The 26,934-nt window shown below is 42.2% G+C and overlaps 1 protein-coding gene across 6 annotated transcripts in view; it reads right to left on the bottom strand.

The window, feature by feature from the left end:
• Positions 1-26,934, bottom strand: part of LOC122556221 (transcription factor Dp-2-like) — a 201,533-nt gene that overhangs the window by 95,019 nt on the left and 79,580 nt on the right. Inside the window, exon 1 of one of the 6 annotated variants that reach the window (XM_043702795.1) lies at positions 18,924-19,025. The exons of the other annotated variants lie outside the window; for them this stretch is intronic. The gene's annotated coding sequence lies outside the window, so the exon portion shown is untranslated. Of the gene's footprint in view, positions 1-18,923; positions 19,026-26,934 lie in introns of those variants that run through there. 6 annotated transcript variants of the gene reach the window in all.

The raw sequence follows: 26,934 nt of genomic DNA, 5'->3' as shown, positions 1-26,934 counted from the left end.
TTAATTCTACCGAAAGGCTGTTCAAAGTTCCACGAGAAAGACACGGAGAGGCCTAAAATAATGCGATGGTGGCTCGCTCAGTTTCCAAGCTTTCATAGTGGAGAAGATCATCCCATGGCCAGCAGTTAGTTTCAGAGAAATGTTGAATCACTGTTTGGAAATAATGGCGAGAAGACATTGCCTACATTTTGGGTTCTGTTCTCTGGGGATTAGAAGTCAGGAGAGAAAACAAAAAAAACCGAGGAAAATAAAGTAAAATTTATTATTCTCCCCCACCTGTAAGAAAAGTCTAGGCCTTGCTTTGCTTTCAATGTATGTTAAGCAGGCTATTCACCTTGCATCTTTGAGTTCTGATGTCAGGGTTTGATGTTCACCTCAGTATGACATACTTCACAAAACATCTCGAGCAAACATATCACACCACAGTCAATTAAAAAATACAGGTAGCCCAGAAATGAGCTCTACATAAAAGTGCATTTATTACCACACTGTAGCTTTACTTCTTCTCAATGTTTTCAGCAGACAGGAATAGAATTACTGAATGACACAGCACAGGAGGATTCAGCCTATGATATCTTTTGTCGCCTGGCAAAAGAGCTATGACATTTGTCCCATTCCTAGGCCCTTGCAAATGCCCCCACCTAGCCTTCCATTTAATTATACAATTCTTGTTGGAAACCGGCTTCCATTGCCGGTTCATGTAATGGTTTCTTTTATCAATTAACTTATAGCAGGTTAGTACAAATAAATATCCCTAATAAATTAAAGAACACAAAATGCTGAAAATAATCCACACGTTAGGTAGCATCCATTAGAGAAAGTAACATAAAACCTCTCAGATATTTAAGTTTCAAGCAAGTCATTTCTTACTCTTGTAAAGTCCACCGTTTATATGTCTAGTTTGTCCAAGCTTTCCTCAGTAGGCAACCTGTCTATGCCAGGTATTATTCCAGTAAACCCTCCAACACAGATTACAACAGGATCTTGACCAGATGGACCAATGGGCTGAGAAGTGGCAGATGGAGTTTAATTCAGATATATGTGAGGTGCTGCATTTTGGGAAAGCAAATCTTAGCAGGATTTATACACTTAATGGTAAGGAGGTCATGTTGCGATTGTACACGACATTGGTTAGGCCACTGTTGGAATATTGCGTGCAATTCTGGTCTCCTTCCTATCGGAAAGATGTTGTGAAACTTGAAAGGGTTCAGAAAAGATTTACAAGGATGTTGCCAGGGTTGGAGAATTTGAGCCATAGGGAGAGGCTGAACAGGCTGGGGCTGTTTTCCCTGGTGCATCGGAGACTGAGGGGTGATCTTATAGAGGTTTACAAAATTATGAGGGGCATGGATGGGATAAATAGGCAAAGTCTTTTCCCTGGGGTCGGGGAGTCCAGAACTAGAGGGCATAGGTTTAGGGTGAGAGGGAAAAGATATAAAAGAGACCTAAGGGGCAACTTTTTCCACACAGAGGGTGGTACTGGTATGGAATGAGCTGCCAGAGGATGTGGTGGAGGGTTGTACAACTGCAACGTTTAAAAGGCATTTGGACGGGTATATGAATAGCAAGGGTTTGGAGGGATACGGGCCAGGTGATCGCAGGTGGGACGAGATTGGGTTGGGATGTCTGGTCGGCATGGGCGAGTTGGACTGAAGGGTCTGTTTCCACGCTGTACATCTCTATGACTCTATGACATTGACATCCTTTCTTAAATGAGACCAATACTGTATACAGTACTCTAGTTGCAGTCTCACCAGGTCTTGAACTAACTTCCAAAATTTCATATTCAATTTCACCACAATAAAAATAACAGACTGTCAGCTCTCTGAATTACTTTCTGCACCTGTATATTAAGCATGTGTAATTCTTATATTAGGACACACAGATCTCTCCGCATCCTGAGCTCCACAATCTCTCACTAAATGGACCATTTCACATTTCCCCAAACCACAACAACCCGACGGTCGGTTAGGACACACAGATCTCTCCGCATCCTGAGCTCCACAATCTCTCACTAAATGGACCATTTCACATTTCCCCAAATTATAATGCACTTGCCAGATCTCTACCCACTCTCTATCTATAACCCTTTGTCGCCTCATTATGCCCTCTTCACAACTTACCTTCCTACCTATTTCTGTGTCTTCAGCTAATTTAGCTACCTTACTTTCAGTTCCTTCATTCAAGTCATTTTTAAAGGCCCCAACACTGATCTTTCTTGCCAAGGTGAAAAAGAGCTTTTCACAATGAATCTCAGTTTCTGCTAGCTAGCCAATCTTCTATTCCTGCCAAAGTTACCCGCTGCACCACGAGGCATAGCAGCAGCTGTAGGTCATTCAGCCGATGAGTCTGTTCCACCATTCAATAAGATCATAGCTGATCTTTCCTGCCTTTTCCCCAACAACTCTTGATTCCCTTCCTGATTAAAAACCTCTATCTCAGCCTTGAATATACTTAACCAACAGTCCTCTGTGGTTAAGGAATTCTACACATTCACTAACCTTTGTGAGGAGAAACCCATCTCTGTCCTAACTGGGTGACACGTTACTCTGAGATTATGCCCTTTGATCCTATACTCTCCCACTGATGCATCTCACTCAGCCTACTCAATTCTGGACTGCTACAATACCAGTGTATCATTTCTTAGGGGGGCACCAAATCTATTCACAATATTTAAGACGTTGTCAAACTACTATCTTATTTGTTTTAGCAGGACTTCGCTATCTTTATGTGCCATTCCCTTTGAAATAAACACCAATATTCTACTTACTTGCCTAATACCTAAACTTGCATGCTAGTTGGCATCTTATCAAATGCTTTCAGTAATCTATCAAGAAGCCAGCAAAAGTCATAGACTGTGATCTTGGGGAAAGCAGGACTGATTATCATGCATACTCATGAAAGTCAACCCTGGGGTGGCACGGTGGCACAATGGTTAGCACTGCTGTCTCACAGCGTCAGGGACTTGGGTTCCATTCCACCCTCGGGCGACTGTCCGTGTGGAGTTTGCACAGTCTCCCAGTGTCTGCGTGGGTTTCTGCCAGGTGCTCCAGCATCCCCCCACATTTCAAGGTCGATTGGCCATACTAAATTATCCCGCAGTGTCCAGGAACGTGCAGGTTAGGTCGATTAGCCACAGTAAATGCAGGGTTATAGGGGATGAGGATGGGGAGTGGGTTTGGGTGGGATGCTCTTCAGAGGGTCAGTGCAAACTTGATAGGCCAAATGGTCTCTATCTGCACTGTAGGAATTCTATCGATTGTCCTAAGTGCGCAATTATTCATATATGCTCTGTAAAACCCAGCCTTGGTTATTTCAAGAGTCAAAACACCAACATTTCACATTATATAAATACAAACGAAAGTAAGCTGTTTTCACTAGAGAAAAGAAGGTTTAGGGGTGACTTGATTGAGGTGTACAAGATGATTAGGGGGTTAGATAGGGTCGACAGTATGAACCTTTTCCCGCGTATTGAGTCGGGTATTACAAGGGGGCATAGCTTTAAATTAAGGGGGGGTAGATATAGGACTGATGTTAGGGGTAGGTTCTTCACTCAGCGAGTCGTTAGTTCATGGAATGCCCTGCCAGTAACAGTGGTGGACTCTCCCTCTTTATGGGCATTTAAGAGGGCATTGGATAGGTATATGGAGGATAGTGGGTTAGTGTAGTTTAGGTGGGCTTGGATCGGCGCAACATCGAGGGCCCAAGGGCCTGTACTGCGCTGTATTCTTCTATGTTCTATGTTCTAAGCTTAGGTAAGCTGATGATTATAACAGTTTAATTTTAGTTTTTATTTTTTCAAGTTATTAAAATGATCAGACTATAGTGCAGTGACTTTAATTCATTCTATTGAGGCAGTTATTTGATTGTAAATCAAGTTTACTTGCTAACCTCTCCATAACTTACTCATGTAAAAGTCAATCCCATGACATCCGGCCTAAAACACCGGTCTAAAGAATTCAACTTACAAGAGTACAGATGGTAAGTTACAAAAACAGGGTGATTTCACAACCCATACAGAATAAGACGCATAACGAAACAAACAATGCTCTTGAGAACAGTTGTAAATGACAACTGCAGAACAATTAACAGCACTTGCTGTCTCCAAATGAGAGGTCATAGTTTACTTCCTACCTTCGACCTCTTCAAACAGGCAGCAATAACTGGGTGGAACTGAGGAAATGTGATCAGGATCTTGCCCCTTCTCTGCTCGTTGCCACTTTTGTGCTAAGGGCAAGTAATGAACAGCCAGCAGAACCTGGAAATCTAAGTTAGGACATTAACATTGGGTAGGCATTCATTCAAATGTGCTAACATTCTCTGGTGTATTACAGGCTGGGCCATTTCAGACTATCTCCTCTACATTGCTTGAGCAGAACAGTTGTGGATTAAAATTAAAAGAAAGGACTGATTAATTTCTTCAATAATGAGTAAGAGGTTTTTTGAAGAAGGGAGCCTCTACTGTCTCAGAGATACAAAGGGGAAAACCAGCAATCTTCTATCATAATCCTGCTTAAATGACTCACATATGGCTATCTGGTGACATAAATTTTGGGTTCATTCATTGTACATCCCAGTAAAACCACAGAGGTGGGGTAACAGTCTCTTATTGTGGATGAGGAACTGCAGTTATGAGGAAATGCTGGAAAAGTTAGAACTGTTCCCCTTCAAACAGGGAAGGTTAAAAGGCTATCTCAGAGAACTTTTCAGGTTAAGAAGTGTTAACATGAGGACGGAAAAATCATTTCATTTATTACTAGGTCAATAACCAGGGAAAGTGGGTTCAAAATCTTTGTCAAAAAGATCTTAAAGGAGTCGAGGAGCAATGGTTTCATTTAGAGTTGTCAGGATCTGGAATACTTTATCTGAAAAGGTAGTGGAAGTTGGTTCTATAACTAACTTGTACAACCTCTTGAGGATGAGAAACTTACAGAGTTACATCAACTAGCCACAAAACGACATGACCCTCTCTTGCTAGTATTCTTACATACAGATAAGGAAGGACACCACTTTGACACTGGGACAACACATCCATCCTAGGACAAGCCAAACAGAGACATGCACGAGAATTCCTAGAAGCACGGCATTCCAACTGGAACTCTATCAACAAACATATTGGCTTGGATCCCATTTACCACCCCCAAGAAAAAGAACAGGAAATGACATCACCACAGGAAATGACACCAACAACCCAAGGAAACCTAAACACATAAACTGGGTGGCATGGTGGTATAGTGGTTAGCACTGCTGCCTCACAGCATCAGAGACCCGGGTTCAATTCCCGCCTCAGGCAACTGTCTGTGTGGAGTTTGCACATTCTCCCTGTGTCTGCGTGGGTTTCCTCTGGGTGCTCTGGTTTCCTCCCACAGTCCAAAAATGTGCAGGTTAGGTGAATTGGCCAACCTAAATTGCCCATAGGGTTAGGTGAAGGGGTAAATGTAGGGGAATGGGTCTGGGTGGGTTGCTCTTTGGAGGGTCGGTGTGGACTTGTTGGGCTGAAGGGCCTGTTTCCACACTAAGTTATCTAATCTTCAAGGATACATAAATAGAAAGCGGACCATGTCACCAGTGCTTTATCCGGAGGCTGACTGATAATGGTATCTAGTATGGTGACGAAACGTCTGCAAATGAACCTTCCAGCTCAGCAAGCAATCCTACATCCACTTACAGAGATCCATGCACAAGATGATGATATGGGACTGAGGGTGAATGTTCTTTCAAAAACCAGGGGCAGAATGGCCTCCTTATGCTTTGAGTTGATATGATCTTATGATAAAATAGAATGACAACACATATCATCACAGTCCCTACATAAATAATGAACACTTAGCTAAGGCACTGCACAGCAAACAGCCTCCAGGACTTGTCTCATCCTGCAGCGAGAGAAATAGGCAAGAGAAGTACAGACTGCAATAATGAGCAACGATCAAGCCAACACCCCTGTATCATTTTTGTGCGTTTACTTTGCATTCCTGAAAAATGTACATGATCACCAAAGTGTTCACTACATTGTTAGATTTTAGTTTTCTTGTCAGAGGCATATATACAGTTTCTCCTGTTCTCTCACAACCCAGTCCCGTGCTGCAGATTATTCCCTATGGAAAACATTGGATAATACAAAATACAAAATTTAGGTTCACCTTGGATGAGAAACAGTTGAGGTAAGGACATAAATATGTTTATCTTCACAGTGTCTTTTTTTCACTAAGTCATGCCATGTGGGTATCGTTGGTTAGGCCAGCGTTTATTGCCCATTCCAAGAGTCTAACACTTTGCTTTTGGTCTGGAGTCACACTTAAAGACTCAACCAGGAATGGCACAGGAGACTGCTATTCAGCCTCGAATTCTCTGTAGACCTATCCAATCAGTCCCATTCCCCACTTTATCCCCATGCCTCTGCAAGTGTGTTTCTACAGTCGTTTGGAAGTACTGATCGGGAGCAGTGCTACAATGAGAAATATGTCGAAGCATTGCACCTTGCTTTCATCAGGACAAATGCAAAATTGCTAAATTTCAAACAATCACAACTTACACTGCAACAGAAAAAGTAGTTAGCAAGTTGATTCTGGATTAGGCGAGACTTTGCCGTGGACAAAGCAATGAGGAATTACTGAATCTGCAAGCTTCCAGGTAATTCCAGAAAAGAATGTGGGGATACGGCAGGAAATGGAACTTGAGTATTATCAGATCAGCCATTATCTCAGTGAATAGCAAAGAAGCACGAGGTTTTAACATATTCCTTTTTATTACCATGCTGCAGATGCCACAAGAGTATTTCCACTCACAGGGTTGCTATCAGTCCATAAATACATTCGGCAGGCAACTAGCTTGAGTAATGTTGTGTATGAATACCTATGATGCCAAGTATAAAGGCCAATATGTCTCAAATGATGCACTGACCGAATAGGTGTTCCAGTACAGAAATAACTACAGTTCTGAAGAGTCATTAACATGTTTCTCTCTTCACGGGTGCTGCCAAACCTGCTGAGATTTTCCAGAATTCTGATCTTCGGCATCTGCTGCTCTTTGGTCTTTTTGTCAAATGTGAAAAGATACCCAGGTTATATCCTATACAGAAAAAGCAGGACAAATCTAACCCAGCCAATTACTGCCCCATCCATCCACTCTTGATTCTCAGTAACATAATTGAAGGTGTCATCAAAATGCTATCAAGCAACACTTGTTTCATGTGCAGAAAGGAACCCTGTCTATGAATGTGCATCATTTCCAGCAAGCGTAAATGAGTCACATTACAAGCTTGTCTGATTATCTTAAAATTGTTGTTAGTATAATTATTAGTGCACTCAAGGTTGTCCAGCAAAAGCTACTCAATAACAGTGCTACAGTTAGATGTGATTCCAAATGCAGGTTGGCTGTGTAAGGTCTGTACTTTGTATATTACGAACAAGCAAAGGAATATGCTTTTTTCAAAATTCCTTCATGGGAGGTTGGTGGCGAGTAGCCTTTCTTTTACTGCTGCAGTCCATTTGGTGTTGGTAGATTCAGAATGGCATGAAGGAGGGAGTTCCAGGGTTTTGACCCAGCATTACTGAAGGAAAAACAACACATTTCCAAATCAGCATGGTGAGTGACTTCGAGGAGAACTTGCAGGTGATGGTGTTCCTATGTATCTGCTGCCTTGGTGCTTCTAGATGGAAGCTGTCATAGGTCTGGAAGGTGATGTCTGACAAGCCCTACTCTATACTGTATCTAGTACATAGTACAAATTGCTGCTACTGAGTGCTGGCAGTGGAGAGAGTGGATGTTTTAAGGATGTATTCAATCACTCTCTTGACTTGTGCCTTGTCATTGGTGGACAGGCTTTGGGGAGTTAAGAGGTGAATGTCACACTGCAAGATTTCTAACTTCTGACCTACTCTTACAGTCAATGCACTTTTATGGCAAGTCCAGTTCAGTTTCTGGTCAATGGTAACCCCAACTGATAGTGGGTTAGTCAGAGATGGTAATGTCATTGAATGTGTCCCCAATTCCTCGACAGATTAAAATTCTGTCTGTCTCAGCCTTGAATATAGTTCGTGACCAGCCTCAAAAGGCCTCTGTGGTAAAGAATTCCACTGGTTTACAGCAAGGCGGGTGAAGCAGCTACTATGGTTGTACAATGATTGCAGAAAGCCCCTTCATAGAAGATATATGCTGTTCTCGGGGAAAAAAACAGATTAGCCAGGATTGTGACACTGCCAACAGAAAATGAATTACAGCTTCAATAAAGGCAGAAGGGCTGGACTTTTCTTAATGTTTCTCCATGGGGTAAACTCTCAGCAGATGACTTTGTTAAGATGTTTGCAAGATCGTCCTGAATGACGAAAATGGGTTGTAAGGATTGGACTGAATCATGAATGTCTTCCAAAACTGCAGCCCTCAAACCATCAAAAGCCAGTAAAGCAAGGTGATCTGTAATGGCATCAACAGATCCTCGTGTGCCAGAAATCCATCTTTCTTTCTTAGGGATTTTAGCTGGAGTGGGGGAAGAGGAATCAGTCCAAGACATATCATACAAGATTGGGGGGGGGGGCGAAGAGAACTTGAGGTCTCAAGATGGGGCAGCCAGCAGCAGGAAATTGGGTAAAGGTTAGCACCTCCAAAAAAAAAGAAATCCCAAGTTTGGAGCAAGAATTAATTTACAGATCAGAATTAATTTTACAGATGAACAGTAGCACACACCAGAGACAGTAACAGTGCAGCAACTTATAACTGTGTCATCTCATTTTCAGCAGTCAAGATTTGTACAGCTACACAAAACAATGACCGGAGACATGTGTGAAGCAATACAGCCAAGACCTAGATACAAAACTACTGAATCATTTCATTTGTGAACACCAATCTTCAAATTTTCTTTCTTTCAGAAACCAAACTAATTCGATAAGCAGCTGTGACAGATGCTATTTGGTAACAATAAGCTTACTGAAGCTATAGTACTTATCATGTGTTTTGTTGATCTTTATTTATTTATAATCTTGTTGGACCTTGCATTGAGCAATGACATTTAAAATAAAACAGGAGCAGGAACCAATTAGGGAGACATTTATGCTCCAGCTGTGAATCACCTCACATTGAGAAACGCCAAAAAGCAGTTCACCTTTTGCAAATCTTTAAGTCTCAGCAACTTACAGAGGCGTCACTTTAGTTATTTCTTTTCAAGTTAAATAGAAAAGATGAGTAATTCACCAGAAACTTTTAAAAACAGAGGAATGAAATGCTTAACTAATCTGACATTTTTGATCGTTACCTTCACAGAAAGAAAACACCCTGTCTATTGGAATCTTATGTGGTGATAATTTTTATACAGCAAGTAATCATGACATCATCTAGGTTATACAGCACAGCAGAACGCAGGAGCTGAATGAACATAAGCAGCTGCTGCCAAATCATCTCTGGATTTACAACTCATTAAATTTCTTTCTCCATTGTTTCTGCTCATGGCAATACACAGTTCTCTCACACTTAACTCCATAAAACCAGTGCAACCCACTCCCCTTGCTATACAATGTCATTTAAATTTCAATGTGAAATAAATATCGATCAAAACAAAGAAAGGCCTGTAATGTTCATTCCCATACTTCGCAATTGACTTTCAACAAGTGTTCATTATTGGGGAAAAGACGACAAGACCGGACTCTGAAATTTCTTTCCTGCTCACACTGCAGGGGTGTCTTCAGTTCCCAATACACCCCACTCCCAACACCACCCTTCCTGCAACCTAATAACAAGAGATTACTGGTTCATCCTGTAGCCTGGTTACTTCTTCAACAGATATCTACGAAACATTTCCAAAAGTAACGTCGCTGCCTCCAATATTCCAGATTATACAGTCATACAATGAGGAGGTTGGGAGAAATGTCTCACAAGCAAATTGAAAACATCAAGTTGTGGGATCAAAGCACTACTGCTTGAGACAGATTGTTCATCTTCTGTCTCATATTAAATTAATCAGATAATTTGCTAAAAGTTTTAAGCCAAGTTTCAGAATGTGTAGATCATAAAGCAGTGAAATCCCTTCCGAGGATCCACACACTCCCAACTGTCCAGGAGGAACACCTGCTTGGGCAGCAGGACTCCAAGTGCAATAGCCCATGGTCTGAATGCCAGCACAGGTGGTGAATATGTGTTGGCAGTGACCAAAAAAGCTGCTGACTGCTGGAGCAGCTGCTTTTTGGTGGAATGCCCAGAAAACAAGAAAAACTACCACCTGTCTCAATAAGCCTATCAGTACAGATGACATCCACAACAATCAACACAGAGGCATTACTGATGGGGCTGGAAAGAAAGCAGAATACAGACTGTAGGAGAAAGAATGGCATTGACACAAACACTCAGTTAAATAAAATAATTTCCAGTAGCAGAAGGGACGAATGACATTAATACTTTTGGCACGGGTATCGAAAAAACAAATGCTGTATTATCAAGGCTTAATAAGGCAATTTTGAAAAGCTTCATCTCATTAAGCACTGACGGTATTGTGAGAGGCTGTAGAGAACACAAGCATGATTTAGACAAACAGAGTTGATGATCCACTACTTCAACAACTTGCATTTATATAGCACAGCAAATGTAGCAAAGCACCTCAAGATGCTTCCTGCTATCAACAAAATTTGACAGCAAGTCTCTTGAGGACAGACAGGTGACTAAAAGCCTGATGAAGGAGGTAGGTTTTAAGGAACGTCTGAAAGGAAGCCAAAGAAAGAGATAGAGAGGCAGATAGTTTCAGGAAAAGAATTCCACAGCTTGGGACCGAGGCAGCTGAAAGCACAGCTGCCACTGTGGAAAAACAATATTCAAGAACGTACAAGAGGCCAGAACGAGGGAGCACAGAGACCTCAGAGGTTGGAACAGGTTTCAAAGATAGGTTGATTCAACATCATAAAGGATCTGAACGCAAGGATGAGACTTTTAAATTGGAAGAGTTATGATAGAGGCCAATGTACATTAGCAGCACGGGGTGATGGGTGAATGGGATTTGACGTGAATTGGCAAATGGACAGCAAGCTTCAACCAGGAAAGACCATGATGCAGCAGTATGTCATTGCAATGGTAATCTAGAGGCTCAGGCTATTGCACTGGGAACATGAATGCAAATCACACTACAGCAGAAAAATATTGAACGAGCTGCCAGAGGAAGTGGTACAGGAGAGTACAATTACATTTAAGAGACATTTGGACAGTTACATGGATAGGAAAGGTTTAGAACGATATAAGCCAAATGGGACTAGTCACTTTAGGAATTCCTGATTAAGGGCTTTTGCCCGAAATGTCGATTCTCCTGCTCCTCGGATGCTACCTGACGGATGCTGTGTTTTTCCAGCACCACACTCTCGACTCTGATCTCCAGCATCTGCAGTCCTCACTTTCGCCTAGCTTAAGAAACCTGGTCAACATTGTCAAAGGGTCTATTTCTATGCTGCACTGCTCTATGACTCTATGAAATTAAGTTCAATTAATGAATAAAGTTCTGGGAATTGAAAGCTAACCATGATATTAACACCAATTGCCCTATCATCTAGCTCACTAATATTCATTAAGGAAGGAAATCTGCTGTCCTTACCTAGTCTGGGGTATATGTGACTTCAAACCGAAAGCAATGTAGGAGACTATTAGCTACCACCTGAAATGGCCTTCATTCAGTTGTGAAAATGTGTTGCTGGAAAAGCGCAGCAGGTCAGGAAGCATCCAAGGAGCAGGAGAATCGACGTTTCGGGCATAAGCCCTTCTTCAGGAATGGCCAAAACGTCGATTCTCCTGTTCCTTGGATGCTGCCTGACCTGCTGCGCTTTTCCAGCAACACATTTTCAGCTCTGATCTTCAGCATCTGCAGTCCTCACTTTCTCTTCGTTCAGTTGTACCAACCTGCTACAAAAAAAAGTTAAAAAAGAATGAAATCGATTGACCACAAATGCTACCTCCTAGCTGAGGGATGCTCAGTACATTCAGACTGGCGTGCCAATGGATGGTTTCTGCTTCCAGAAGCCCAGGCACAAAACCTGGACAATCTCCAAAAGATTAGAAGGAATGTTGCTAATGACCAGGCACCGGAAATGACAATGGCTTGTTTAGTACCCCTGATCTTATAAAGTCCTCTTTACAAATACCTGTGGGCTATGCACCAAAATTGAGAGAGTAATCCCATAGATTCCTCGAGCGATAGAATGACATAACTATCCTCATAGAACCATACCTTACATACAAAGGGCTCTTATGGTGCGGCGTAACGTCTCTATTTCTAGGTCCGAGGCTCAGTTTCAAGTGTCATATGCTCCAAAGTGCATCATAACATGTCTGAGTGGGTCAATTAGGAATCTATGGTTTGCAGACAAATGTCCCAGACGCCGCCAACACCATCCTGGGAAAGACCCCATCCATCTATGTGCTAGATGAATCAAACAGTTCCACAATTACTGAATCAGATCTAAACTTTTCAGTCCTGGCACATCCAGTTGTGAATGGTACTGGACAATTAAACAACTCACTGAAGAAGGTGGCTTCATAAACCTCTTCAATAATGGAGGAGCCCAGCAAAGGCTGAATCATTTGCAATAATCTTCAGCCAGAAGTACCAAGGGGATGATCCACCTTGGCCTCCTCCAGTGCTCCCTAGCACCACAGGTGTCAATTTTCAGCCAACACAATTCACTCCACACGATATCAAGAAACCATTGAGGCACTAGCTACTGCAACGTTATTGGCCTTGACAATAGTCCAGCAACAACTCTAAAGATTTGTGCTCCAGAACTTGCTGTTCCCCTCACCAAGATGTTCCAATGCAGCTACACTACTGGCACTTACCAAACAATGTAGAAAATTGCCCAGGTATGTCTTATATACCAAAAGCAGGACAAATCCAATTTCACCAATTACTGCTCTTCAGCCTGCTCTTGATCATCAGAAAATGATGGAAGGGATCTCACCTCATGTTCAGCTTGGGTCTTGCTAGGTCCATTCAACTCCTGACCTCATTACAGCCTTGGTCCAAGACCAAAAGAGGTAAATTCCAAAGTTGAGATGGGAATGACTGCTCTTACCATGAAAGCAACATTTGACTAAGTGTGGCATCAAGAAGCTATAGCAAAATCAAAGCCAACAGAAATTCCAGGAAACCTCTCCACTGGTTGTTGTCATGCTTAGCACAAAGGATTGTGGTTGTTGGAGGTCAATCATCTCAATGTCCATGTGGTTTTAGGGAAGGAAACTGGCATCCTTACCCTACATGTGACTCCAGACCCACAACAATGTGGTTGACTCTTAGCTGCCCTTGAGCAGTTAGGGATGGGCATTAAATGTTGACCTGGTCAGTGACACCCTCATTCGGAGAATGAAAAGTAAAAAAAGGACTTGCAAAAGAACAGCTCAAACATCTTGCTATAATGGTCAGGATTTAGCCCTCGAATCTCATGAGATCATTTTTTGTCTGTTTTGAGTTGAAAAAAGGGGGCCCTCAGTTTAATGCCTCACTGGAAAATGTAGTACACCGTGAGCACATGGCTAAAGTGTCAGCTGCGAATGAGCATTTAAATACCCCTTGGAGGTTAATCCATGATTTCCCAACTCTCTGCTAACACTGTCTGAACCTGAATTAAGCTGGCATTGGAAGGAGAGATGACTGCAGAGGTCACCTGAATGGATATGATCTAACAGCTGCAGAGTGAAATAGCAGAAGGTTTCTTTCCTGTACTTTCCACCATTACTTGCTCCACAGAGATTTCTGTAGTCGAAGATGATCTTTGGCCTCATGAACTGATCTGTGAAAAATATCTGAAGGGGAAGTGTAGTGGTAATTTCTCTGGACTTGTATTCCAGAACCTCCAGGACACTGCTCTGGGAACAAGGGTTCAAATCCGACCACGGCAGTTAGTGAAGTTTGAATTCAATGTTAAAAGATCTAGAATAGAAAACCGGCCTCACAACAACTATGTCAGCACTTACAATTGTTGTAAAAATCCATCTGGTTCACTAATGTCCTGCAGGGAAGGAAATCTGCCAGCATGTGTCTCTAGCAACATGGTGGAAATGAGGAATGCAGATGCTGGAGATCAGAGTGCAGATTAAAGTGGTACTGGAAAAGCACAGCAGGTCAGGCAGCATTTGAGGAGCAGGAAAATTGATGTTTCGGGCAAAAAGCCCTTCGTCATTAAGGGCTCCTACCCAAAACATCAATTTTCCTGCTTTTCGGATGCTGCCTGACCTGCTGTGCTTTTCCAGCACCACTCTAATCTTGACTCTCTAGCAATGTGGTTGACTCTCAACTGCCCTCTAGACAATTAGGGATGGGCAATAAACATTGGCCTAGCTAGCGAAACCCACATTCCATGAAGAAATTTTCAAAAATCAATCACTTCAGGCTTTCACCATTTCCAAGACCTCTCTGAAAACACTCAAAACAAAATGGTAACATCACATGTGCAAGTTACTTATTCTACGTCCGGTACACAACATGTAGGTCAGAAAATTAAACCATTTCACACAAAATTATAAAGATGAATAACTATAAAGTTATAAAGATGAAACACAGAATTGAATTGTAACAGCATGAAAGGACGAGATTCAAAGGACAGAAAACATTAGGCTATAAATAATCTTTGATCTTTCCTCTGAGATTGCAACAAAGAAAAAGGGAAATAAATTACTTAATCCAAAAATATTTACAGGAAACAAAGGGGAGGGGAAGGAGTGATGTATCTAAAATATTGGATTTTGACCTTGGAGCACAATTCCAGCCACATTTAACAGACATGCAAATATGCATGAAAGTTTGGCCACATAGAACTACACAGGCTTATTGCAAACAACTTTTGAGACTATTAAAACTAAAGCAAAGTACTGCGCATGCTGGAGATTTGAAATAAAAATGTAAAAAGTGATGGAGAAACTCATCAAATCTGGCAGCATCTGTGGAAAGAGAAAGAAAGCTAACATTTCGAGTCCATGATTTGGAGATGCCAGTATTGGACTGGTGGTTAGATTAGATTAGATTAGTTGCCCTACAGTGTGGAAACAGGCTCTTTTGCCCAACAAATCCACACCAACCCTCCGAAGTGTAACTCACCCAGACCCATACATTTACCCCTGTCTAGGCACCTAACACTATGGGCAATTTAGCATGGCCAATTTACCGCACCTGCACATCTTTGGATTGTGGGAGGAAACCGAAGCACCCGGAGGAAACCGAAGCACCCGGAGGAAACCCACACAGACACAGTTGCCAGAGGTGGGAATTGAACCCGGGCCCCTGCCGCTGTGAGGCAGCATTGCTAACCACCAAGCTACTGTGCTACCAGACACATGATGAAGGAGCAGCACTCTGAAAGTTAGCGCTTCCAAATAAATCTGTTGGACTATAACCTGGTGTTGTATGATTTTTAACTTAATTTCAAGTCCAGTAAGACTTTTCTTTAGTACACAACAGATTCACTGAGTTTCTCGATTACTTTCTGCTTTTATTTCGAGACTGCTATCTGTGCCTTATAAATCTTTCAATACATTAACTTCTTACTTATAATTAACAGGTAGCACGTATTGCATTTCCTGAATTCTTCCTTTGAAAGGCATTTAAGTTAGAATTATGGTTACCTGAGCAGGAATTGGAAGACCATATTCTCTAAAAAGGACTAAGATAACAATGTAAGCCAGCAGAACTAAAGTTAATTAACAGAAGGACTAAAGTTAATTAACAAAGAATTTGAATTTACATTACACAAAACACCTTCAGTACTTCACACACAGTGAATTACATGGCCAGTGTAGCCCTTGTTGTTCTGTAAACAAGCTCAACAGCCAATTTGGGGGAAAAGAAATTGCTGGAGAAACTCAGCAGATCTGGCAGCATCTGTGGAGAGAGATAAACAGAGTTAGCATTTCAAGTCCAAAGTTACTCTGATTCAGAAGTTGAACGTTCATTTCAAATTCACTGAATTTCAGAACGTTGTGAAGAAGTCAAATCAGACTCCAAGCGGTAACTGTATTTCTCTCTTCACAGATGCTGCCATACCTGCTGAATTCCTCCAATATCTTCAGTTTTTATTTCAGATTTCCAGCACTTGTAGTATTTTGCTTCTACTTACAAAGAAGAGCAAAATACCACACACAGTAATAAATTGCTGGTACGTCAGACATAGAATTAAGAGCAGCAGTAGGTAATTCAGTCCCTCTAACCTGCTCTCCCATTCAGTATGGATCTCATCTCAGCCTCAACTCCACTTTGATGTCCGCTCCCCATAACCTTTTAACCCATTAAATTAGATTCCCTACAATGTGGACACAGGCCCTTTGGCCCAACCAGTCCACACTGATCCTCCGAAGAGTAACCCACCCAGACCCATTTCCCTCTGACTAATGCATCTAATACAATGGGCAATTTAGCATGGCCAATTCACCTGACCTGCACATTTTTGGACTATGGGAGGAAACTGGAGCACCCGGAGGAAACCACATAGACACGGGGAGAATGTCCAAACTCCACACAGACAGTTGCCCAAGGTGGGAATCGAACTGGGACCCTGGTGCTGTGAGGCAGCAGTGCTGACCACATTACAAATTAAAAATTGCAACCTGTTCCTCCTCATATTTATTCAGCATTCCGGCATCGACCACACTCTGGGGTTGTGAATTCGAGCTTCGCCATCCTTTCAGGGAAGTGCTCATGCATATTTTTTACCCTTTCACTTACAGTATATACTATCTCTTGGGCGGTTCCTCTGAATCAAGGATGATTTGCTGTCACTCTGGTTCGAGGTCTCTGAAATGGATATACATCAGATCTTTTGCCTTTGAACATGTGCGCATTTTGGTAGCGGATTACTGCATCCCTGACAAGCCCGATCCCAAAATGATGTCAACAGAATAGGCGAGAATTATTATTATCAATAATAATGTTCTAAGGATATAGGAATGAATCCCACCATGAATTTGAATTCAACTAAAAATCCTGGAATATAGGTTCAGTCTAACGATAACCATTCAACCACTGTTGATTGTCATAAGAATCTATATAATGTCCTCTGGGGTAAGAAATCTGCTATCTTTATCTGATCTGGCTTACATGTGACTCCAGACCAACAGAAATGTGACTGACTTTTGACTGCACTCTGGTTGATCAGAGATAGGCAATATGTGCTGACCTAGACAGCAATGTCCACATCCCCGAAATGAATTAAAACATTATCCACGATTTGGAGATGCCGGTGTTGGACTGGGGTGTACAAAGTCAAAAATCACACAACACCAGGTTATAATCCAACAGGTTTAATTGGAAGCACACTAGCTTTCAGAATGCCACTCCTTCATCAGGTGGTTGTGGCAAAAATCACTACTTAGTTTGTTTTTTGTCAAAATCATCCCTACTATTGGCATGTGCCAATAGTTCTCCCAAGCACCTTGCCCAGGTATGTCACTTATTCTTGCACAAGTGTTCCAGAAAGCTATTGGGCTGTGGCACAGCGTATGTTCTCACCCAACAATCATTCCAGCAGGGGTCACTACCTAGCAACCAGAAGCAAAGAAGACTGGTTGATTTTTGTTCTTCTTAATTGGAGGAGGTTGTTCTTTGGAAATCTGCAATATCTAAGCTAATTTCAGCAGATAAAACATCAAAACGCATAACCATTTTAATAAAAAAGAAAATTAAATTCTGAAGCTCAAAATAGAATAACTTCAAAATGAAAGAAAAATCACATCTGTTCTGACATCATCAGAAGCAGTGTTAGAAGGCCCTAATTCAGAGGATGTTGGTATACCATGCATGTGCCTGTAACTTTTCTATTCGGTCAATTCCTGATCAAGGTACTTTCACACAGGGTTGGGGAGATGAGGCAACTCTGACCCCTTGCCTCGCCCAACTTCCCCGCTGCAGGACAGAGACCAACAGCAATACAAGATGGAAATTCATGTGTTCACCCCACTTTAGGGGATGTAGAGGTACAAACAAAAATAAATTGAAACACGGAAACTCACTTACAAAGTTCTTTGCAACTTCTGGCAGTTAATATAACTTAATCCAAAATATACATGATGTTATAATCATGATGTATGAATATCAAAGGATTGCAGTTAAATTTGGTTTTCAATGTACCAAAAAACAAAGTGTTCACACACAACCCTTGGAAAAATACCACTGGTTTTTACTTGATCAAATAATGAACACAATTTCACTTCCACCAACAGATTTATGTAGGTATATGTCAGGTGGTGTGGAGGGGGGCAGAGAGAGAGAGATGCAGATATATTTTATTTGCCAACCTACAGCCCAAGTGGCAGATACCAAACAGTTCCATACACACATAAACACACACACACACACATATACTGCCTGACAATAAACCATAAGGGCAGCGGAATGCACTAGCTCCTTTATGAACAAACAATAGCTCAACTTCATTAGAATACAGCTGACCACCAACTACTATTCCACTGCATTAAATGCCCTGAACAAAAGAACACCACCGTTGATGTAAGATATTGTAGGAACAGTATGAGACTGGCATATTCAGAGAATGTGCCAGATTTTTCTTTTAGAAATATCATGCACGGAAACTGAAACTTCTTAAATGTACTTTACTCAAGAAGCACCTTTTGTTGCCAGCACCATGACAATGTTCTGAACGTGCTTATAAAATCAACGTTTAATTCTGTACACCAGCAGACAGATCTTTAGGAAGGCAAAACAATGCATGGAGCTGGTGGAAATTATTTTCACTCTTTAAAATTATGTCTGTTGCAAGCTAGGCTTTAACTTTGCCCCTCCCCCCCTCCACACTATGCACTTTGCTTAAACTGAAACTTCCAGTATGCTTTGCAACTGGGGCAATAAGCTATTTACGACTCTAGGATCGCTGAATCTAAGCTACAAAGGGGATAAAGGTATTGCTCACATTAAGGCTGCTGTAGTAATGATAAATTATAAAAGCTCTCTCTTTTACCTGGACTCAGAAAGCATGCTCTCACTGCAGTACCCAACAGAATACTCTCCAGTCTTTGTTAGCATTCAATGGAAACTTGAGACTCCTGCAGACTGTATCAATCAACCACAGGCTCCCCTTCCCATATCAACACACATCTCTCAGTGCATCCTGTCCACACTGCAAATATATACTGTGTGCATATTGTTTTAAAACCCACAAATGACTGCATCACTGCCCACTGAAAGGTTAGCAGCTGGGAGGTAAAAAATAAGAGGTGCAATCTGCGATTCTTACATCAGCTACTTCAGTCTGCCCAGTATACAGGCTACACTGAGCAATATAGGACAACTCTTGTTATGTGTCTACAAATTGGAATCAGGTAATCAAGTCTTAAATCCAAGACTTTCTTCCCTTTCCCTTTTTTTAAAAGGAAAAAAAACGCCACTCAGGAAGTTAACACATCATGTCAATAAAACGGAACATCATTAGCACTTTTGCTAAAAAAAATTAAAGATTGCTATATGCATTTTGAATGCTGATCCAACATTAGATGCATCAAAACTTTTTTTTTTCGATTTAGTTTTGCGACAGAAACAAATTCAGTACATAAAAACAAAACATTTTATCTGCTTCAAATCTATATGTTTAAATACTCATAAACATTATTTTACTGTTTTTATCTGTTACATGCTACAGAAAATCTATGGAGGGGGAATATAAAATACTATTGTGTTATAAGCTAGTTATTTTGTCAAGGGTAGTGAGGGTACAGGCTGGAGGTAGTAGTCTACTGCTCACCTTCACTCCCCCCCGCCATCACCCAATCTAACTTAAGCAAAACCATAGCCAGCAGGTCCATCAATAAAGAGAAGACCCAGACTAACTAGCAATAGCAAGGATGAAATAATACTGTGGACTTTCATTTAGTATTAAGCACAAGTTATTTCTTAGGTGCAGCGAATATGGGAAATACAGATTTTCAGATTCAGGTCAAAGATGAGGAAAAGTATTCCAAAATTGCACAGAAGGTGGGATTATTTGTATAACTACTGTTTTTGATACCCCCAGAAGATACTTGTAACCTGATATTTCCAACGGACCCAGTCAACCTGACCGGTCTCAGGTTGTGGGAATCATCAATATCGAGTCAAAGAGTCATACAGCACAAAAACAGACTCTTCGGTCCAAATCATCCATAATGATCAGACATCCCAATCTGACCGAATCCCATTTCCCAGCATTTGGCCTATATCCCTCTAAACCCTTCATATTCATATACCTATCCGGATGCCTTTTAAATGCTGTAATTGTACCAGCCTCCACCACTCCCTCTGGCAGCTCATTCCATTCACACACCACCCTCTGTGTGAAAAATTTACTCGTCAAATCCTTTTAAATCTTTCCCATCTTACCTTAAACGTATTCCCTCTAGTTCTGAACTCCCCCACCCCAGGGTTATTCATCCTATCCATGCCCCTCATGATTTTATAGACCTCTATATGGTCACCCCTCAGCCTCCGATGCTCCAGGGAAAATAGCCCCAGCCTAGTCAGCCTGTCCCAATAGTTCAAACCCTCCAGTCCCAGCAATATCCATGTAAATAGAACAGATATTGCATGTCCTTGATAGGGACGTCCCTGTCAGACAGGGAGGAAATGATAAGGTAAGGGAACTGTGGTTCACTACAGAAATTGCATCTCTTGTTAAGAAGAAGAAGGAGGCTTATGTGTTGATGAGGCAAGATGGTTCAGATGAGGCGATGGAGAGTTACAGATCAGCTCGGAAGGATTTAAGGAGAGAGTTAAGATGAGCAAATAGAGGACACGAGCAGTCTTTAGCAAATAGAATAAAGGAGAACCCTAAAGCTTTCTATAGGCATGTGAGGAATAAAAGGATGACTAGGGTAGGAATAGGGCCAGTCAAAGACAGAAGCAGGAAGTTGATTGTGAACCCTGTGGAAATCGGAGAGGTGCTCAACAAACATTTCTCATCGGTTTTCACTTAGGAAAAGGAGGATATTGTAGAAAAGTATGAGGTACGAGATATTCGACTAGAAAGGATCGAAGTTAGTTACGAACAGGTATTATCAATTCTAGAAGGAGTGAAAGTAGACAAGTCCCTTGGACCGGATGGGATTTATCTGAGGATTCTCTGTGGGAAGCTAGGGAGGAGATAGCAGAGCCTTCGGCTTTGGCATTTGAGTCACCATTGTCTACAGGTTTGGTACCAGAGGACTGGAGGATTGTAAATGTTGTGCCCTTGTTCAAGAAGAGATGACCCAGGTAATTATAGACCAGTGAGCCTTACTTCTATTGTAGGAAATGTTTTGGAAAGGATTATAAGAGATAGGATTTCTAATCATCTAGCAAGCAACAATTTGATTTCAGATAGTCAACATGGTTTCATCAAGGGCAGGTCGTGCCTCATTAAGTTTTTTTGAGAAGGTGACCAAGTATGTAGATGAGGGTAGGGCAGTTGACATGGTGTACATGGACTTCAGTTAAGCCTTTGATAAGGTTCCACATGGTAGGCTGTTGGAGAAAATGCAGAGGCATGGGATTGAGGGTAATTTAGCAGTTTGGATTAGAAACTGGCTTTCTGAAAGAAGGCAGCGAGTGGCGGTTGATGGAAAATATTCAGCCTGGGGTCCAATTACTAGTGGTGTGGCACAAGGATCTGTTTTGGGACCACTACTGTTTGTCATTTTTATGAATGACTTAGACACAGGCAGAGGTGGATGGATTAGTAAATTTGCAGATGACACTAAAGTCGGTGGAGTAGTGGACAGTTTGGAAGAATGTTACAGATTGCAGGAGGCTTGGATAAACTGCAGAATTGGGCTGAGAGGTGGCAAATGGAGTTCAATGCAGAAAAATGGGAGGTGATGCACTTTGGGAAGAATAACAGGAAGGTAGAGTACTGGGTAAATGGAAAGATTCTTGGCAGTGTGTATATGCAGAGGGATCTTGGAGTCCATGTACATAGATCCCTGAAAGTTGCCACCCAGGTGGATAGTGCTGTTAAGAAGGCATACGGTGTGTTAGGTTTCATTCGTAGAGGGATTGAGTTCCGGAACCGCAATATCATGCTGCAACTATACAAAATGTTGGTGCGGCCACACTTGGAATATTGTGTACAGTTCTGGTTCCCATATTCCGGGAAGGATGTGGAAGCATTGGAAAAGGTGCAGAGGAGATTTACCAGGATGTTGCCCAGTCTGGAGGGAAGGTCTTACAAGGAAAGGCTGAGAGACTTGGGTCTGTTCTCATTGGAAAGAAGAAGGCTAAGAGGGGATTTGATAGAGACATAAAGGTGATCAAAGGATTAGATAGGGTAGACAGTGAAAGTCTTTTTCCTCGAATGATGACGTCAGCTTGTATGAGGGGGCATAACTACAAATTGAGGGGTGATAGATTTAAGACAGATGTCAGAGGCAGGTTCTTTACGCAGAGAGTCGTAAGGGCATAAAATGCCCTACCTGCTAATGTAGTTAACTCAGCCATATTAGGGAGATTTAAACAATCCTTAGATAAGCACATGGATGATTTTGGGATAGTGTAGGGGGACAAGCTGAGAATAGTTCACAGGTCTGCGCAACATCGAGGGCTGAAGGGCCTGTTCTGCGCTGTATTGTTCTATGTTCTAAATATTTTCTACATCATCTCAAGTTTAATAACATCCTTCCTATAGGAGGGTGGACAGAATTGTACGCATTATGATTAGATTAGATTCCAAACAGTGTGGAAACTGGCCCTTCGGCCCAATAAGTCCACATCGAACCTCCGAAGAGTAACCCACACAGACCCATTCTTTCTGACTAATGCACCTAACACAATGGGCAATTTGGCATGGGCAATTTGGCATGGCCAATTCACCTGACCTGCATATCTTTGGACTGTGGGAGGAAACCGGAGCACTGGGAGGAAACCCACACAGACACGGGGAGAATGTGCAAACTCCACACAGACAGTCGCCAGAGGCTGGAATCGAACCAGGGACCCTGGTGCTGTAAGGCAGCAGTGCTAACCACTGAGCCACCGTGTCACCCCATAAAACTGCTCAAGGTGAGGCTCGAACTCACAACCTCCGCATTGCACACGCCTCCATACTGACATATAAGTACCGCGCGCTGACCGATCGCGCCACTGGAGCTGCACTAAAGTGTATTATTCCAAAAGTGGGCTCACCAATGTCCTGTAAAGCCATACCGTAACCTTCCAACTCCTATACTCAATGCACTGACCAATAAAGGCAAGCGTGTCAAACAACTTCTTCACCACCCAGTCTTCCTGCGACTCCACTTTCAAGAAACTATGAACCTGCACTCCTAGGTCTCTTTATTTGGCAATACTCCCCAGCACGTTACCATTAAGTATATTAGTCCTGCCCTGATTTGCCTTACCAAAATGCAATACATCACGTTTATCTAAATTAAACTCCATCTGCTACTCCTTGACCCATTGCCCCATCTGATCAAGGTCCTGTTGTCCTCGGAGGTAGCCTTCTTTGCTGTCCACTACACCTCCAAATTTGGTGTCTTCAGTAAACTTATTAACTATGCCTCCTATGATGACATCCAAATGATTTATATAAATGACAAAAAGCATTGGACCCTGCGCTGATCCTTGTGGAACACCACTGATCACAGGCCTCCAGTCTGAAAGACAACCCTGTACCACCACCCTCTGTCTCCTGCCTTCAAGATAATTTTGTATCCATTTGGCTAGCTCTCTCTGGATTCCATGTGATCTAACCTTACTGACCAGTCTATCATGCAGAACCTCGTAGAACGTTTTGCTGAAGTCCATACAGACAATGTCTACTGCTCTACTTTCGTCAATTTTCTTTGTGACCTCTCCAAAAAGCACAATCAAGTTAGTGAAAACACAGGACAAAGCCATGCTGACTTTGTGTAATCAGTCCTTACATTTTTTATCCCTCAGAATCCCTGCCAATAACTTAACCATCTTTTAGTCATTCTCCAAATTCTACTACATGTCACCAATTCTCACTTCCAAGCCTCTTACAGATTATTAAGCAATTCAGGCAACTCTCAGGCCAGAAAATCAGTCAGGTGATAAGAAGTGCCACAAATTACAGCTCTGAGGAATGGCTGTGGTGCAGTGCTAGTAATCCAGAACCCCAGATTATATTCTGGGGATATGGCTTCAAATTTCCTTGAAATCTAAGTGTGAATCAGAATTGGAATAAAAAGCTAGCCCAAAGGCAACCTTGTAACTTCAGTACATTGAATTGCACTTAAATTGCTTTAAAACTCCACAAGAGCAGAAGATATGGGAATAGAATTAGACCATTCAGGCCAACAAGTCTGCTTGATCATCCAATTATGGTTGGTATGTTTCTCAACCTTATTCTGCCTTCTCCCCATAATCTTTGATCCCCTTACCAGTCAAGAACCTATCCAGCTATCTGTCATAAATACACTAATGACTTGGCCTCCAAAGCCTTCTGTGGCAATGAGTTCCACAGATTCACCACCTTGAGGCTGAAGAAATTCCTCCTCATCTCAGTTCTGAAGAGTCATGCCTTCACTCTGAGGCCGTTCTCTCAGCTTCTACTCTCTCCTACTCGTGAAAACATCTTCTCCACATACAGAGACACCTGGATAGAGTGTAAGTTTCAGTGAGATTCCCCCTCATCCTTCTAAGCTCCATCAAGTACAGACTCAGAGTCCTCATATGGCAAACCCTTCACCACCAGGATCATTCTCGTAAACTTCCTCTGGACCTCTTCCAAGGCCAGCACATTCTTCCTTAAATTTGGGGCCCAAAGCTGCTCACAATATTCCAAATGTGGGCTGACCAGTCTTATGCAGCCTCAGTAGTACATATCTGTTCTTGTATTCCTGCCCTCTTGAAATGAATATCAACAGTGCAGTTGCTTTCCTAAGTGCCAAGTGAACTGGCGTACGCACCGTGGCTCAGTGGTTAGCACTGCTGCCTCACAGTGCCAGGGACCCAGGTTCAATTCCTACCTCGGGCAACTGTCTGTGTGGAGTTTGCACATTCTCCCCGTGTCAGCGTGGGTTTCTTCCCACAGTCCAAAGATGTGCAGGCCAGGTGAATTGGCCATGCGAAATTGCCCATAGTGATAGGTGCATTAGTCAGGAGTAAATGTAGGGGAATGGGTCTGGGTGGATTGCTCTTTGGAGGGTCAGTGTGGACTTGTTGGGCCGAAGAGCCTGTTTCCACACTGTAGGGAATCTAATCTAACTCTACTAGAAACATCCTCAAAAAACCTCTCAAGTGTGTCAAGTCTCTCCTTCATAAATTCATGCTGACTCTGTAAACTCAAAAATTTGTTTTCTAACTATTCAGTAATGACATGCTTTATAATAGATTCAAGTACTTTCCCTACTACTGCTAACAAGTCTGTAGTTCCTGCATTCTCTCACCCTCCTTACATTTGCAACCTTTAATTCCGTAACAGTGCCTGCAGATTGAACAGAATTGTAAAAGATGATCAGGGAGACTTCCTTCTGCCTTCTTCCGTGAAGATAGGCACAAAGTACTTAGCTTCTCTGCCATTTCAATCTGTCTCTACCTGTAATGGACCCACTCTTATCTTTGCTCATCTTTTCCTTTTTACATACCTAGAGAAGATTATACAGTCCATCAGAACAGGATGCCAACTATTTCGAAGTATAACTTAACAGCACAAGGAAGTTGGGCAAACTACTCCACTGGTGACAAATCACCTCCTTCCACAAGCAAACGACATCTTTTGTGTAACTTCACTCAATTACTTCTATTCCACCCAGGTCCTGCCCTCTGTTGCATGGGACACATCAGGAGATGTTAGTCCTCTTTGTGGGTCAGCTGTTCAGCTGGAACAAACCCCGAACCTGTGCACCAACCCTTGGGCACACTGCCAAGGTGACAGGCATTAGCATTCTGCACACTGCATAGAGGAAGTTGTTGCTGCTTTAGCCTATTGAAACATCTGCCCTTTGTGAGGTTGATTTCCCAATCACTGTGAATCCCTGACCTTAATATATAGAACAGGACAACTATATACAGACCTCAAAGCATGTTTCTGCCACTATTGTGAAATGTATATTCATTGTACATTGTATCAGGTCATATCCAGGAAAGTAAGCTTCGCTTATTAAAATAAAGCATAACTTTTAAATATATTCTGGAAATTTCAGTCAATTTTTAGATTACTACGTGGTGCACATCTATTTTTGTTCCCATTTCTCAGCTGCTGTCTTGAAGTTGCTGAGTTTTGCTGGAGCATGGTTCCACACTGCCAACAATGTTCCAGTATCTTGCTAAATTATCCATTCTTTCAGTGAAAACGTCAACTGGAAGTATCTATGGACTATTTAACAAGTTCACCCATTTGTTTCAGTTAACAATAATTTCCCCTGTGCCCTTGGGACGTAAGGTTCAAGTTTCAGTCTAGGATATTTAAGGGGCGTAGTGACATAATGGAAAGGAAATGGGCGGCATGGTGGCTTAGTGGTTAGCACTGCTACCTCACAGCGCCAGAGACCCAGGTTCAATTCCCACCTCGGGCAACTATCTGTGTGGAGTTTGCACATTCTCCCTGTGTCTGTGTGGGTTTCCTCTGGGTGCTCCGGTTTCCTCCCACAGTCCAAAGATGTGCAGGTTAGTTGAATTGGCCGTGCTAAATTGCCCGTAGTGTTAGGTGGATTAGTCAGGGGTAAATATAGGGATGTGGGTTTCTCTTCGGAGGGTCGGTGTGGATGTGTTGGGCCGAAGGGCCTGTTTTCACACTGTAGGTTATCTAATCTAAAATCTTTACCTGGTCTTGCCTACATCTAACTTAGGGAGAAAGTGAGGACTGCAGATGCTGGAGATCAGAGCTGAAAATGTGTTGCTAGAAAAGCGCAGCAGGTCAGGCAGCATCCAAGGAGCAGGAGAATCGACGTTTCGGGCATGAGCCCTTCTTCAGGAATTAGGAGAGTGTGCCAAGCAGGCTAAGATAAAAGGTAGGGAGGAGGGACTTGGGGGAGGGGCGTTGGAAATGCGATAGGTGGAAG

This window comes from Chiloscyllium plagiosum, chromosome 13 (assembly GCF_004010195.1).
Source record: "Chiloscyllium plagiosum isolate BGI_BamShark_2017 chromosome 13, ASM401019v2, whole genome shotgun sequence".
NCBI lineage: Eukaryota > Metazoa > Chordata > Chondrichthyes > Orectolobiformes > Hemiscylliidae > Chiloscyllium > Chiloscyllium plagiosum.
The sequence above is the reverse complement of the archived record's forward strand: the minus strand, read 5'-3'. Positions and strand labels throughout refer to the sequence as shown.